Raw genomic sequence first — 13,295 nt, forward strand, 5'->3', positions numbered from 1 at the left:
ATTCTTATTCAAACATGTTACAGTCCAATTATATATTAAGTAAGTCATGCAAACATCTTTATCTAGCCTTGTATAGTCCAACATTGCAACTGAAATGACAACAACTCTTACTGCTCCAAGTATCTCTCCAGGGCAAGGATTAAGGGCACAGCGTTCTGTCAATCTATGCAAATCGTGCATTATTTGGACTATCAATAACTAATTTACATTTCTGCTGAAACAGCGCAAAAATGCTTAAGCTGGCTGGCTGGCTGTCTGGCCAAAAAACTCGTTGCAGCTGTTGACTGCCTCGCTGCAGGGATGCGGATTGCCAAGAACAAAAACAACACAAAACGCTTGCCCGAATACGAATACAGCGCAAACAATGACAACAAAATATGCTGCACTCGAGCGCTGAGAGCTTAAATGAAATGCCAACAAACCAAACAGCCAAAACCGTATTTGTGGCTAAGGGAGGGATGCGGGGCCACGCTTAAACGCAGTGGGACTCCGCTTGGAGTCAATGGTCTGAGCCCGGGGTGCATTTCCTATTGCTGCCGCTGCTGAGCTCTCTGAGCAGCTTCATTTTGGCGTATAATTGAGCACTCACAAAATATGCGACAAGCGACAACTAAGTGGGCGGTTTTTTTCTATGTGCAATTGTGAAGGCGTGGCATTGCATCAGCATCAGCTTGAGTAGCGCATTGTGCGGGCTTAACAAAGATTTGCGGAAGTATGAAAATTTTGCGATTACTTTGTGGCAGCAAATAGAGCGGAAGTCAGTCAACGAATGCAACACGCGCCAGCCGGCAGCCACTTGATTGCGTCATGTCTGCAGGCGGGAGATGTTTGGGTGGCAATTGTTGGCCATGGGTGTGTCTGGCGAAAAGACGAAATCAATGCAGCTAACACTTATTGTTGTTGTTGTTATTGCTGCTGCTATTTGCTTTTGTTGTTTGAGTGCTAGATTTATAAATTTAATAAATGAAAACAGCGTCTTATTAAATTGAATTTGTTATGTTTTATGAAAGCAAATAAATAGTTGTACATATAAAATAAACAAGCAACAATATAAATCTGCAAGATTATTCGCGGTTAACTTTTATTTGGTTTTATTTTCTCAATAAGCGACTAAACGATTAAGAGCTATGAGCTTCTAGTCCATTTTAAATGCTACGATAATAAATAAAACAAGCTGAACAACCAAATTAAACAATACATTATTGTACGTTTATCAATTTGAACATATTTCATTGTAAAATTTTGGCTTTTCAATTAGTCTTAATTGTTCTACTTAAGCAATTACTTAAAAGCTACGCTCTACTGTCATAATTTACACCTACCTGTGCTTATTAATTTAGCCAACATATATCTCGCTCTCGCTCTCGCTCTCTCTCTCTCTCTCTTTCGGTATTGTCTAACATTAATTTATCAATTATAAATGGAGTTGGCAGCATGTTCACATTAATTGTCTGCGTGCACATAAATTTAAGGCCAATGAAATGAATATTTCCACTTTAATAGTTAATTAGTGCCATTTGGGGCGATTGTTAATTGTGCTTGTCGTCTGGCAAAATTCACTCCAGCTCTCTGTCTCTCTCTCTCTCTCTCTCTGTGGGCTTAATTGTTTATCGAAGCCAAATGACCGCGCAAAGACAACCATTGCCCATTCGCAACCCAGTCCAGTCCAGTCGAGCCCTTAGCATTAATCAGAATGCAGTTAGGCAAGCAGGCAAGCGGCTGCTGCTGCTATGTGCAACATATGCGCAAGTATGTGTGCATGTGTGTGTGTGCCTCTTTGTGTGTGTTGCTTGCACATAAATTGTTGCATACCAAGTTAACGCTTTAAGGCATTCGAGCATGGCGTGTGCTGCGGTTTCGAAGCCTCAATTGCATAGCAATCTCATTTTGAGTGCGGCCTTTTGTTGATTGATGGTTAAATAGCAAATCAATATCACTACGCTAATGAGTCTAGCTTGCAAATATGGAGGAAACCAAGCTTGGCTTAAAGTCAACTCTTCGTGCCTGACCTTAGTGCTCAGACAAAATGAGACACATGATTAAATGTTTGGGCTGCTTTTGTTCAATTATTAAATTGCTTGTGCGGCTCCATTGACGCGTATGGCTTTTAATACCTGATTGAGCATGCAAAGCCACCGCGCTGTAACCCCAGTTAGCTTTCAGCAGACAGACAGACAAAGAGATAGAGAGAGACAGAAATAGGCAATCATTGATTCAGTCATGCGTCCGCTTATGTCAATTGTCTAGCTGGCACACTAATTTAATTAGATTTTAATTTATAATTGTCTTTTTTGTGTGCATGCGCAACTAATTATACGCTATAAATACTGCTGTGCAACGGGTCGTATGTGTAATGCTAATAACTAGTTTCGGCTAATGGTTTTTATCTTTCATTTATTTATTGCTGTTGCATTCAAAAATTAAATTTTTGTATGCCACACTGCGGTTTAAGTTAACATTTGTGATCTAAGCATGGCAGGCGACTAATTGCAAAGCGTTTCAAATGACGCCAATAATATGATGCGGCTCTCAATTAATAATAAATTGCAAACGCATTTTGTACATAACTTTAGGCGCTTCATTTGATTTGATGCGATTCGTTGCGTAATTAGAAATGCTTAAATGATTGTTAAATATTAAGTGTGTATGTTTGAATTAAATTACCACAAATGTATTTAATAAGCTAAGTGACGTAAAGCAAAGCAAAACTAAATTGCATTTATCACAAGTGAAATGGATAATGCGAAAGGACACAATTTGTTCAAGTCAAATGTATCTGCGCCTTTAAGCTCTGCAAATAGCAAGCTTTTATTTATATTTAATTAATTATAGTGCGGCTTTACACCTTAATCTCTGCTGACAGTTGCCAGCCAATTGTCAATTAAACATGCATTGAAATGTTTACAGCTGATCCATGACTTTAGCAGCAACACTCACACATCTACACCCAAGCATGCGTGTGTGTCAGTTTATAACTTTTGCCAACGTGTAGTGCCATTTTTAATTATTTTGACATTTTGCCACTAGCTGTAAAATATAATTAACTGCCACAAACACGATTTAAATGCAAATAAACAAATGGTAAAAAAAACACACACAACTTTTCATAAAAACAAAACGTTGCTGTGAAGAAATGCTGTTTAATCATTTGTATACGAAATGCAAAAATTAATTGCGTTTTTTTTTGTAACAGCAATGTCTATATTTATATCAATTAATTGACTAGCGACTGTATTTGGTTTGCATTTAACCCCACTGTGCATAATCGCATTAAAGTTGCGTTAATATATACGCTTAAGCAAAGTTGACAGATTTTCACAATTTACATTTGACAGACACAAACAGCGGCATTTCATATAATTTGCAAATATTTGTTGATTACAGCGATAGGCGGTAAAATAAAATATATTCGCTTGCTGTAAACAATTATTCTGGGAAAAGCTCTGAACCAAAAATAATAAGCTGACTGCAGCGCAGCTCAGTGTCAAATGATGTGTGATATAAAAAAAAGCATTCCATTGCACTTAATTATGGTTAATAAAAACTCACAGCGCAGTTATGTTACGACTGTGTATAATACTTTTTAAATAAATTAAGCCAGCCTCAAATTGGCTTGGACTAAGCTAACCAAGCCTGTTTCTCAGTCTGCCCCACTTGCACACTTTCAACTCTGCCAATTAGCAAACAAAAGGAAATTACAAATGTACATATGTCTCGCCTGCATATGTGTGCGTGTGTGTGTGTGAGTGTGTGTGCATTCTCAGTAAATTTCTTTTGAGACAATGTCATCGTCATTGCTTTCGGCTCTGTCTAATTTTGCACTTTACTTGTGCAATTTTCTGCTTCGCAAACCACACATGCAACTCACACTCTCACACACACACACACACACACACATACGCACGCATTCTCTCGCTCTGCATCTTTCAATTTGGCAAGCACTTGTTGATTTCACTTTGACTGTTTGCTCAACTGCCAATGAAAATTTTCGTCAGTTGCGCCATTTGCTTTATGCATGAGTAACCATTATACTTTACGTCTGTTTATGTATACATATGTGTGTCTGTGCGTGTGTGTGTGTGTATTGCAATCAATGCTGCTGCGCGTGTGTGTGTATATTTGCTTGCAATCACAACAATTGCCAATTGACAGCAAACTATAGCAATTGCTTTGGCTTTCAAAATGATGATAAATGAGTGCGTTTAGTTCTCTATGCACTTTTATATTCCCATCTATTTCGTATGCATTGCTGCTGTATTTTGGCTACGCATAGCAGCAAATGACAGCAGGAATGGCATGCATACGTTCTTTAATTACGCTAGTTTCGTAGGTATGTATGTATGTAGCCTGTTAACCTACAAGTGCCGCTTTATTTGTAAATTAAGCTTAATAAATTTGTCTTTAATAAAGTGTAAAAGTTTTCAGTACAAACATAAGCTATGACTATTGCTAATAAATTGTTGTAAGAATATAAAAATACATATTTAATAAAGTAAAATTGTTAATTTATCTTTCTATTGGCCTTTCATTTCTTAAGTAAAAGCAATACAGCATCTTAACAGCATACCAATAAGAAAAAAACTTATGGTATGTCGCACAGAGTCTATGAATGGGCTTAAGTGTCTGCACAAATTATTTATTTATATATGATATACAGAATAAGCGATAATTAAGGTGTTGGTATAAAGGCATGCGCACCAGTTTGTTACTTAGTCGGCAAACTTTTTGAATTTAAAATTCGGCGCGCAACGATTTCGTAGCAAGAATTAACATAGCAGCGAACACAAGCTCTGCTAAAGCGCTGTTATGTTAAAACAGCTGGCTGTTAGCCAAGACACAACCCACATGTATTGGGCGGCAATTTTAAATTTTCAAAATGCAAACCGTCGTTATTTCTATGCAGGGTGCCCCACTAATAGAAAATTGTACAGACTTTTTCATGATATGCATAGTCATTTGCATGTGTTGCAAAAACACCAACGACTACTTGCTGCAATAGTATTTAAATAGCAATAGTAGAGTTCACTTAAGTGAAGCGAGTTTTTTTTTCTTTTCTTTTCTTTGCCACCCGTCGAAAACTTTCTCAATTACGGCAAACATAATAAAACTTAAGCGCTCTGCCTTGGCTGCTTATCAATTTTTAATGCAACGCCACGAGTTGCAGCTAACACAACAATCCCAAATGTTGCTGCCGTCTTGGGGAAGAGAATGTGAGAGTTGCGCGGCTCCAAGGACACGTGGCCGCTGTTGTGACGGCGACGATGGCGGCGGCGGCAGGTAAGCCAACAATAAGAAGGACGCTGCTGGTTTCATTTATCTTATTCCGCGCGACTGTTGCAACTTGCAACAAGCCGCTACTCTTGCCAAGGTCTGTGTGTTGGACTGCCACGCCCACAACTTAATGTTAAAAGCACAGCGCAGCTTTTGTGACACATCGCCCCACACCACACCGCAGCAACCACAACTAACCTTTTCTAATACAAAATGATTACAACGGCCTTCAGCATCTCATGTGTCATGTTCTAGGCTCTCTGGGCATTAGAAAGCGTGACTGCATGTTGCCAACTTCTAAGCGCTGCACAGTGGAATAAAATGTCAACAATTTGAGTATCGTTATTGCTTGCTAGCATTTTGTATGCATGTGACGCACGGTGCAAAAGCTTGACAGCGAAAGTGTTGCATGAACTTCAGCTGCGAAAGCTGCGAGCGGCACTTGCGCGAGCTTTTCATTGAGCACCAATATTGGGGCAGGTAGCTGCTGCTGCTGCTGCTTGTAAGACAACAACGGCGTCCTCTTGGCTCTCCGAGCAGACGCCGCTGTGTCTGGCAGAAGATTTGCGTAGCCTGGCCCACAAAGAAGAAAACTAACAATAGTCAAGTATTCAATTAGTTTATGGAGGAATGCCAAGTCCAACACAATTTAGCCACAATACAAATGACGCACATTTATAATTCATCGCATTGGCATTGGCCATCAATACAAAAGTTGTGTTAACCTTGCCTTATGGTTAATATTAAGCCATCATCTGTCTAGGCGCAGCATTCATCATTGCTAAGCTCGCATGTCTCACGATTGATTCCTTTGACTACTTGCCCTTCAGGGAACCAATAGCAGTTACCTTTCGGGCCTGGCTTAGTCAGGCCCAAAAACATGCTTTGTACTCTGACGCGCTCGCTCTCTCACTCTCTCTCTGCTCCTGCCAGCCCCGAAAGGCCGACAGCTCGACAGCCTGACAGCGCACCTGCAAATACAAATACAAATACAAATGTAACTAATTTGAAACCGGCTTTTTTGCAAAGCAGCAACAACAACAACAACAACGGTAGCAGTAGCTACAATAATAATAATGCACAACAAAGCATAGAGAGCAAGTCAAAGAGAGTGAGAGTGAGAGAGCGCAGCTTGGAAAGCTTTCGCGCATATTGGTGAGAGCAACGTTGGCTTAGGTGAACGCATTGTTGTTCTTGTCCTTTTATGTTCACGTGGTTTTCATTAGTTATTGCTGCTGCTGCTGCTGCTGACGCTGACGCCTGCAACACACACACACACACACACTGACGCATAAACATGCGCGCATAAACATAGAGAGCGGCTGCTCTCAGTGGCGCTTGGGCACATGCTGCTTCTTGCTTACTTTTATTTTACTGCTTTTATTTCTTTCTTTTTTTTTTTTTGCAATTTAGGCTTTGAGCTGTTGGCAGAGCCAGAGAGCAATTCAGTTGGGCGACAGACTTTGCAAGCGCTAGACACGACGAGTTGAGAGAAGAACTGCAAAATTGCTGTGAAAGAAAAAGTTCATTTTAAAATACACAAATCTTTGGTGCAAACTAATTTGTAGCAAAAGATACAAACAAAAAATAAAAGGAATGCGTCAAGTGTAATGAATTTTTATGCGTTTAAGTAAAAGTGCGTGAGTACGCTTGTGTTTTATTCAATTAGCAAAACAATTTGTTTAACATTAAAGCATAGTTATGTGCCAAAACGCGTGCAGCAGCAACAATAAGAGCAGCAGCAGCAAAAATAAATGCAAATCAAAGTGTTTTTGTTTATGCCTGGATTGATTTGACGAATTATTGTTTGTGAAAATTGTTTGAAACAAATGTAGCGCTAAACGGTAAGCTTGCCATGCCCATTATTATTTATTTAATAGCTAACATAACAAACTAACAACAACAACAACAATAAGCGACTGCGAGCAGGCAGCAGCATAAATTTCCCCAGCTGCTGCAGCAGCCAATCAGGAAAAGGCAGCGCCGTAGCTTTGACATTGGTACTCGTTGCCCTCATGTTGTTGCTGCTGTTGTTGTTGTTGTTGTTGCTCTTGGGTGTTGCTGTTGTTATTGCCATTGTCGTAAAATGTCAGGGGCACTCTCAGCCATGCTGCATGCTGCCTCAGATAGTAGTTGCAGCTGAAGTTCTTGCACTTTCGTTTTCATTAAACAGCAGCGTCGTTCGTTACTTGCGTGCAGCACGCCGGCTACTTAACCACAAAAATAACAACAACAACTACAACAATAACAACCAAATTGTAATCAAACGTAATTATATGTGAGCAGACATGCTTGAATGGTTTGGCTGCAGCCACCCCTTGCTGCAAAGGACTTTCGGGCACAGCACGCAAACTCCTGTGGCTTGCCAGACCGATTTTAAATAATTGCCGCAGACTAATCAAAATTGTTTGGCTGCCAGCAACTGACCAACTGACCAACTGGCCAAAGCAGCAAAAGTTTTTAATGAGTTCGCTGCTTAAAGCTTAGCATATGCAAATGCTGGCCAAAACAATCGAACTGGGCAAAAACAAAGAATATTTTGCAGCTGGCCAAAAATTCTGCGATTTGCATGCTAAATGAAATTAGTGCTTAAGGGTGTCTAAGTATATATAGTATAGCTAGCTAGCTGATGTGGCTAAGGGTGGCAGGCAATGGACGGCAGAGATAAGCGCATAATTAGCAACTGCCGTTCAGCAAAAAATTCCATTTCGTTACGTTCTGTTTGCTTTTATTTCCAAAGTTTTTTCGTCCTTTTTTGTTTTTGCGCTGACCCGGCGCTACCTGTGCAGCATTAAAATTAAAATTTAATGCTCGCTATTAGCTGGCTTCCGGCCATAAGCTGCATCAGTTCAAATTAAATTTACACACTTCGCCTGCCAATATAGCCAAGCTCATAATTATGTGCTGGGTTTAGTTTGAGGCTTTGAAGAAAAATAGAGCAGCACATTATTCTGTATAATTCGAATTCAATATATTTCTTTGAACTATATATGTTATAGCAATTAACATCAAAGTGAAATCAATTTAAAAGCTTCAGCGCACACGCTGCATTATTTTCATTAAATATATTTCATGTAAACAAACTAAGCATAATATAAAGCCAAGTATAAGCATCACAGAGCAGTTACTTGCTAAAAATAATACTTGTTGTATTTTTAGATACATGAATTTTCACTTTTATATTATATCTAGCCTTGAAATCATTTGGTTTTTAGAATTTTTCTGCTTGCAAAAAGTTGCAGTTCATTCATGCAACACTTGCCACGCCTAATGCATTTTAATGGCCGACTGAAATAACTTTTAGCGTTAAAAATCTCAGTCAACATGCCACAAGCAGCAAGCAATGTGGGAGAGTGTGTGTATGTGTGTTGTGGCTAGCGGCAAAAATAAATTACTGTCATGTGGAAATTGTAATAAAATTAAGATTGTATTATTCTATTTTCGGACTTTTGCTCTGCCGCAGGCATTGCATACTTTAGTGCGTAGCTATTTTTAGTGCGCTTTGCAATGTCCTTGAGCATTTATACTGGCTTATGTGAGCTCCTGCGCCTGCGCCTCATACACCCCACGGGAATATTCAGTGAATTCACTGACTGCACCTAGGCCGACAGACTGCGGCTGCAAGCGCAGATGTTCCAGCAATTGACATGTGGTCTGACCTACGCACGCGACACACACATCAATTATGCGGCACTTTCTTTACGCGTCACAGCTCCCACGCTCAACGTGCCGCCCGCGCTCGGTGGTCGCCAAGCCGAGCCGCGCGTAATTCATTTTATTGAGTCACAACGATTATATGGACAGCAGCTGAGCGCACGGTCAATTAAATTGATCTAGCGGCACTTGGGCAAACTATCAGGCAATCGATCAGCATGTGTGGCATGTGAGACTAGCAGAGCGGAGCAGAGCAGCTTGCATGTGGCAGGTAACTCAACTTGCTCAACTCTTGAACTCTGCAAAGCTCATAATTGCATTGCAATGCCAAAGTCAGGCGATCTGAAAGGCTGTGCATAATTTTGAGACTCAACGCACAACAGATTCAATTGATTCAATTGAATTTCAACTGACTTTAATGGTCGTTGGTGCAAATTAAATTATGTCGCACCGTTCATATTGATAAATGGCCAGCTGATTGGAAAATAAACGGTGGGAAATGCTATTTTTGAACGCAAAGTGCATAAAATATGAGCGTCTTCAATTGACATCAATTATTCAAGCCATGATGTGTCAATTTAACGATTTATTGCATATTTATTGAGATACATTTAGCTTTAATCATGCTACCGTGAACTCCTCCGACAATTTTGCTAATCAGCCAATCAGTTATACAATTATTATGCATGCGGCGGTTTCACGGGGTCAATAAAATTGCTTAAACTTACGCATGACTTGATATGAATTTTATTTATATATTTATTTTATTCCGCATTGCTTATTTTTGTCATAGCTTTAGCAATATTGTTTATTAATCAAATAAGAAACAGAGTCTCACTTCGTTAGATATTTCCAAAGATTGAAATACATGTTTGTATGATTAACTTTGTCGGAACTTAATATTGGTAAACTAAACCTATTTTGTTAGAACTGAACGCTGGGGAGGATAAACAATGCGGATGCATACAGTAAGTAGGGTAAGTATATTACCAATGAAGTCCATAAGCTAGTACTCTTAAGCTACAACTCTGAAAGTTTAAGCAACGCAACCGTATGTTATTGATGTAACAATCTTTTGTTTTTTATGTAATCAGCTAAGACTGGCGTTCGCTGCTTTCTGCCAATGGGAAAATACTTACCTTGCTTACCTTGTCTGTCCATCATACTTACCTATGCTTATCATCCAGCTTTCAGTTTTATCCAATTCACATTGAACTGTTACATTCAACTTGAACTTAGTTCTTTTCTTAATTTTATCTTATTAAGTTTATTTGTGTTGTATTGTACATCAGAATCCAAAGCAACGTTTTGTTCTTAATGAGTAACACAACCTTTGCTTGATGGTAAACAAATCGAACAATCTTTGGTTGCTGATGTACAAAACAACAATTGTTGTTAACATGAAACACAAGCCTTGGTTGTTGATGCAACCTTTTGTTATTGATGCAAATTTATTTATAAGGCAAATGCAACAAATCTTCCGATAATTGAATGTATTACTGACTTATGTTTGTATTGATGCCAAAACAAAGTTGCATCATTGCATTGTACAGATTTGAAATTTTGAACATTTTTAAAGGTAACACTGCATTTGTTAACCAAAATATCGAAAATTTTAAAACTTCCAAGTTTGAATGCAGTTTTATTCTTCTGCATCTCATGAGTCTAACAAGGCATCAAACTCCGAAATCGGATGCAATTTCGATGAATCAAAGAACGATATTTCACAAAAATTTGTCTTGTTAGTTTACTATTTTGTTCATAATTTCGCCAAATTATATTTATATCATACAATCTTATAGCTCCATTTTTAATGTGTTCATGTTAATCATATAAACTAGAAGCATTTTATATGTAAAATTAAGTCAAAGTTAATTTTAACTCAATAGGCTTAGATAGTTGTCAAGCATGGTTTTGTTGGCATAACTATATCAAAAACAATTTTTTTACTGATCGAACACAACAGCATATATTTATTAACAATCTCATGAGTAAATTAAGCCCAAAAACTCTTCAGTCCGTTTTTTTTGCCTGAGATGTAGCTTCTCTAAGTTAGAAAGTGACAAGAAGTGAAGACGGCATCATTTTTGGAAAAAATGTAAAGGGGTTACATCACTTTTTTTTGCCAAAATATCGAAGATCTTACAACTTCCAAATTTGAATGCAATTTTGTTTAGCTATATCTCACGATTCTAACACAGTACTAAACTCTGTAATCGGACGCCATTTCGCTGAATTACGGCCAAATTGGATATTTTACAAACAGTTGTCTTGCTTGTTTACTATTTTGTTCATAACTTCGCCTAACAATTCTTCAAAGTATAAATGTTATGCTTATGTGTATTATATTTGCAACACCAACATAAAATGGTATAAAGCAGTTCAATTGCATTTTTTTTCGATTAGTTACAGTCTCTCAAATAACAACGCAACCGTTTGGTATTGATGTAACAACTTTTTGTTGTTGATGTAACTTTATTTGTTCCTGAAGTTGAGAGCTGCTATCAATGACAAAATACTTACTTTACTTACTCTGACTGTTGTTGAGTTACAGCCTTTTAAAGTTTGAATAACGCAACCTTTTGTCCTTGATGTAACAACAATATTTTTATGTTTATTTAGAATCTCATACGTTTATTAAGCTATTGCACTCTTTAGTCCGATTTTTTAAGCCGAGTTATAGCTTTTTAATATTTGAAGTAAAAATAAAAAAGTCATTTAAGTAATTTTACTCACACTTGTGTTAATCTAACAATCAAAAGTAGAATGTGTGTTTGCATTTTATTTTTTGCTCATCATCGTATTTTAGTTTGGTTAGTTTCTTGTTCATGGTCAACACTTAAATCGTTATTAGCAATCAGCTTTCGCTCCAAGGCTAGTGTAAATTTAAGCGCTCATTATACGCTTCACTGCCTAGTTAGATCAGCTTTCATTGGATAAACACATAAGTTGTTGTTGCTATTGTCTGCATACATTAATGAACTTGAAATATGTTTTTGATTCGGCTGCCAAGACAACGCAAAATCATTCACCTGTGAGAGCCAAACAGCGAATAAATAACAATAATAACTGTAACAACAACAACAACAGAAAACTGCCATTTGCGACATGAAAATAAATGGCAGTGTCATTTAAAAAATAATTATAAATATTTTGGCATAAATATTTGCCACAGTGAGCGCATGAACTATTGTCACAGCTAATTAACATGAAAATTGCGCCTGAGCTTTATGAAAATAATAATATTATGGGCAAGCATATGCGTTCGGTGACATGTTACATGATTGGATTATAAATTATATAAAGATGCAAAGTAGTTTTATTTAAAGCATTAACAGCTTAAAGTTTGAAGCACAGCACAGGTGCAAATGTGTTGCTCAAGCGTTTTTGTTTGCAATTTATTGCTGCGTGCATAAATATTTCGATTGAGATGTTGCAAATGAGTGCTGGAACAATTTACTGGGAGCTCTACGCTTAAAAATCAGTAAGTTTGTTGTATTTAGGTGCACTTATCCTTCAGGCTTTGCATTGCCGTGATTTGCTTTAGCTGCTCATTTGCCTGCGCTTACATACTTAATGGCAGTCCCTATTGTAAATACCCTGCAAAGCAGCAGATCATATAAAGTACTTATGTGCTAATAGATAATCAAGAAATGTCTAGAAATTTCCTTAAAGTGCTTTGAAGTTATTCAAGCGTTCACATCAAAGTCATCAAAGTTTCTAAAAGTATTTTAAATATTTACTTCGAAACTTGCAACAGGATAATTGTTAGTTAGGCACTGGCCTGGCAGGCTATATGGCTTTGTTTTTGTTCTTGTTGCTATAATGCTTTGCACGCGTTTTATACTAAATAAATATTGCATACTTTATGGCGCAGTACGACAACAGCAACAATAACAATACGCTTGACTTTTCGTCAGTGCCTTTGGCTTTTGTTATACAAGTGTGTGTGTGTGTGTGTGTGCGTTTGCTTGCTTGCCCCAAAGTATTTTCGTGCCTTTTATGACCCAACAACAATACAAACAACAACAATTTTCATTATGTATTCGCGTTGTGAAAATTTTCAGGCCCACAGCCTTTAACCATTTTTAGCAATGCGTGTTGTCGTTGTGTTTGTATTTTTCCCACGATATTTAACATGTGGCATTGATTTTATGGTACGCGCGACGTCAGCTTGCCAAATTGGCACAGCACAAATATTGCTACAAAAATTAATTATTGCACAGGTGTGAAAAAGGGAGCCAAATGGAGGAGTTGACTCTGTACAGCCGCTTAGCAGATTATTATAATTAAACAGTGTTTTATTCAACATTGCGTGCATGTTAAACGCAAATTGTAAACGTTTGTTGCAGCAGAGAGTTCTGAGAAAT

The sequence above is a fragment of the Drosophila busckii genome, chromosome 2L (genome assembly GCF_011750605.1).
Source record: "Drosophila busckii strain San Diego stock center, stock number 13000-0081.31 chromosome 2L, ASM1175060v1, whole genome shotgun sequence".
Lineage (NCBI taxonomy): Eukaryota > Metazoa > Arthropoda > Insecta > Diptera > Drosophilidae > Drosophila > Drosophila busckii.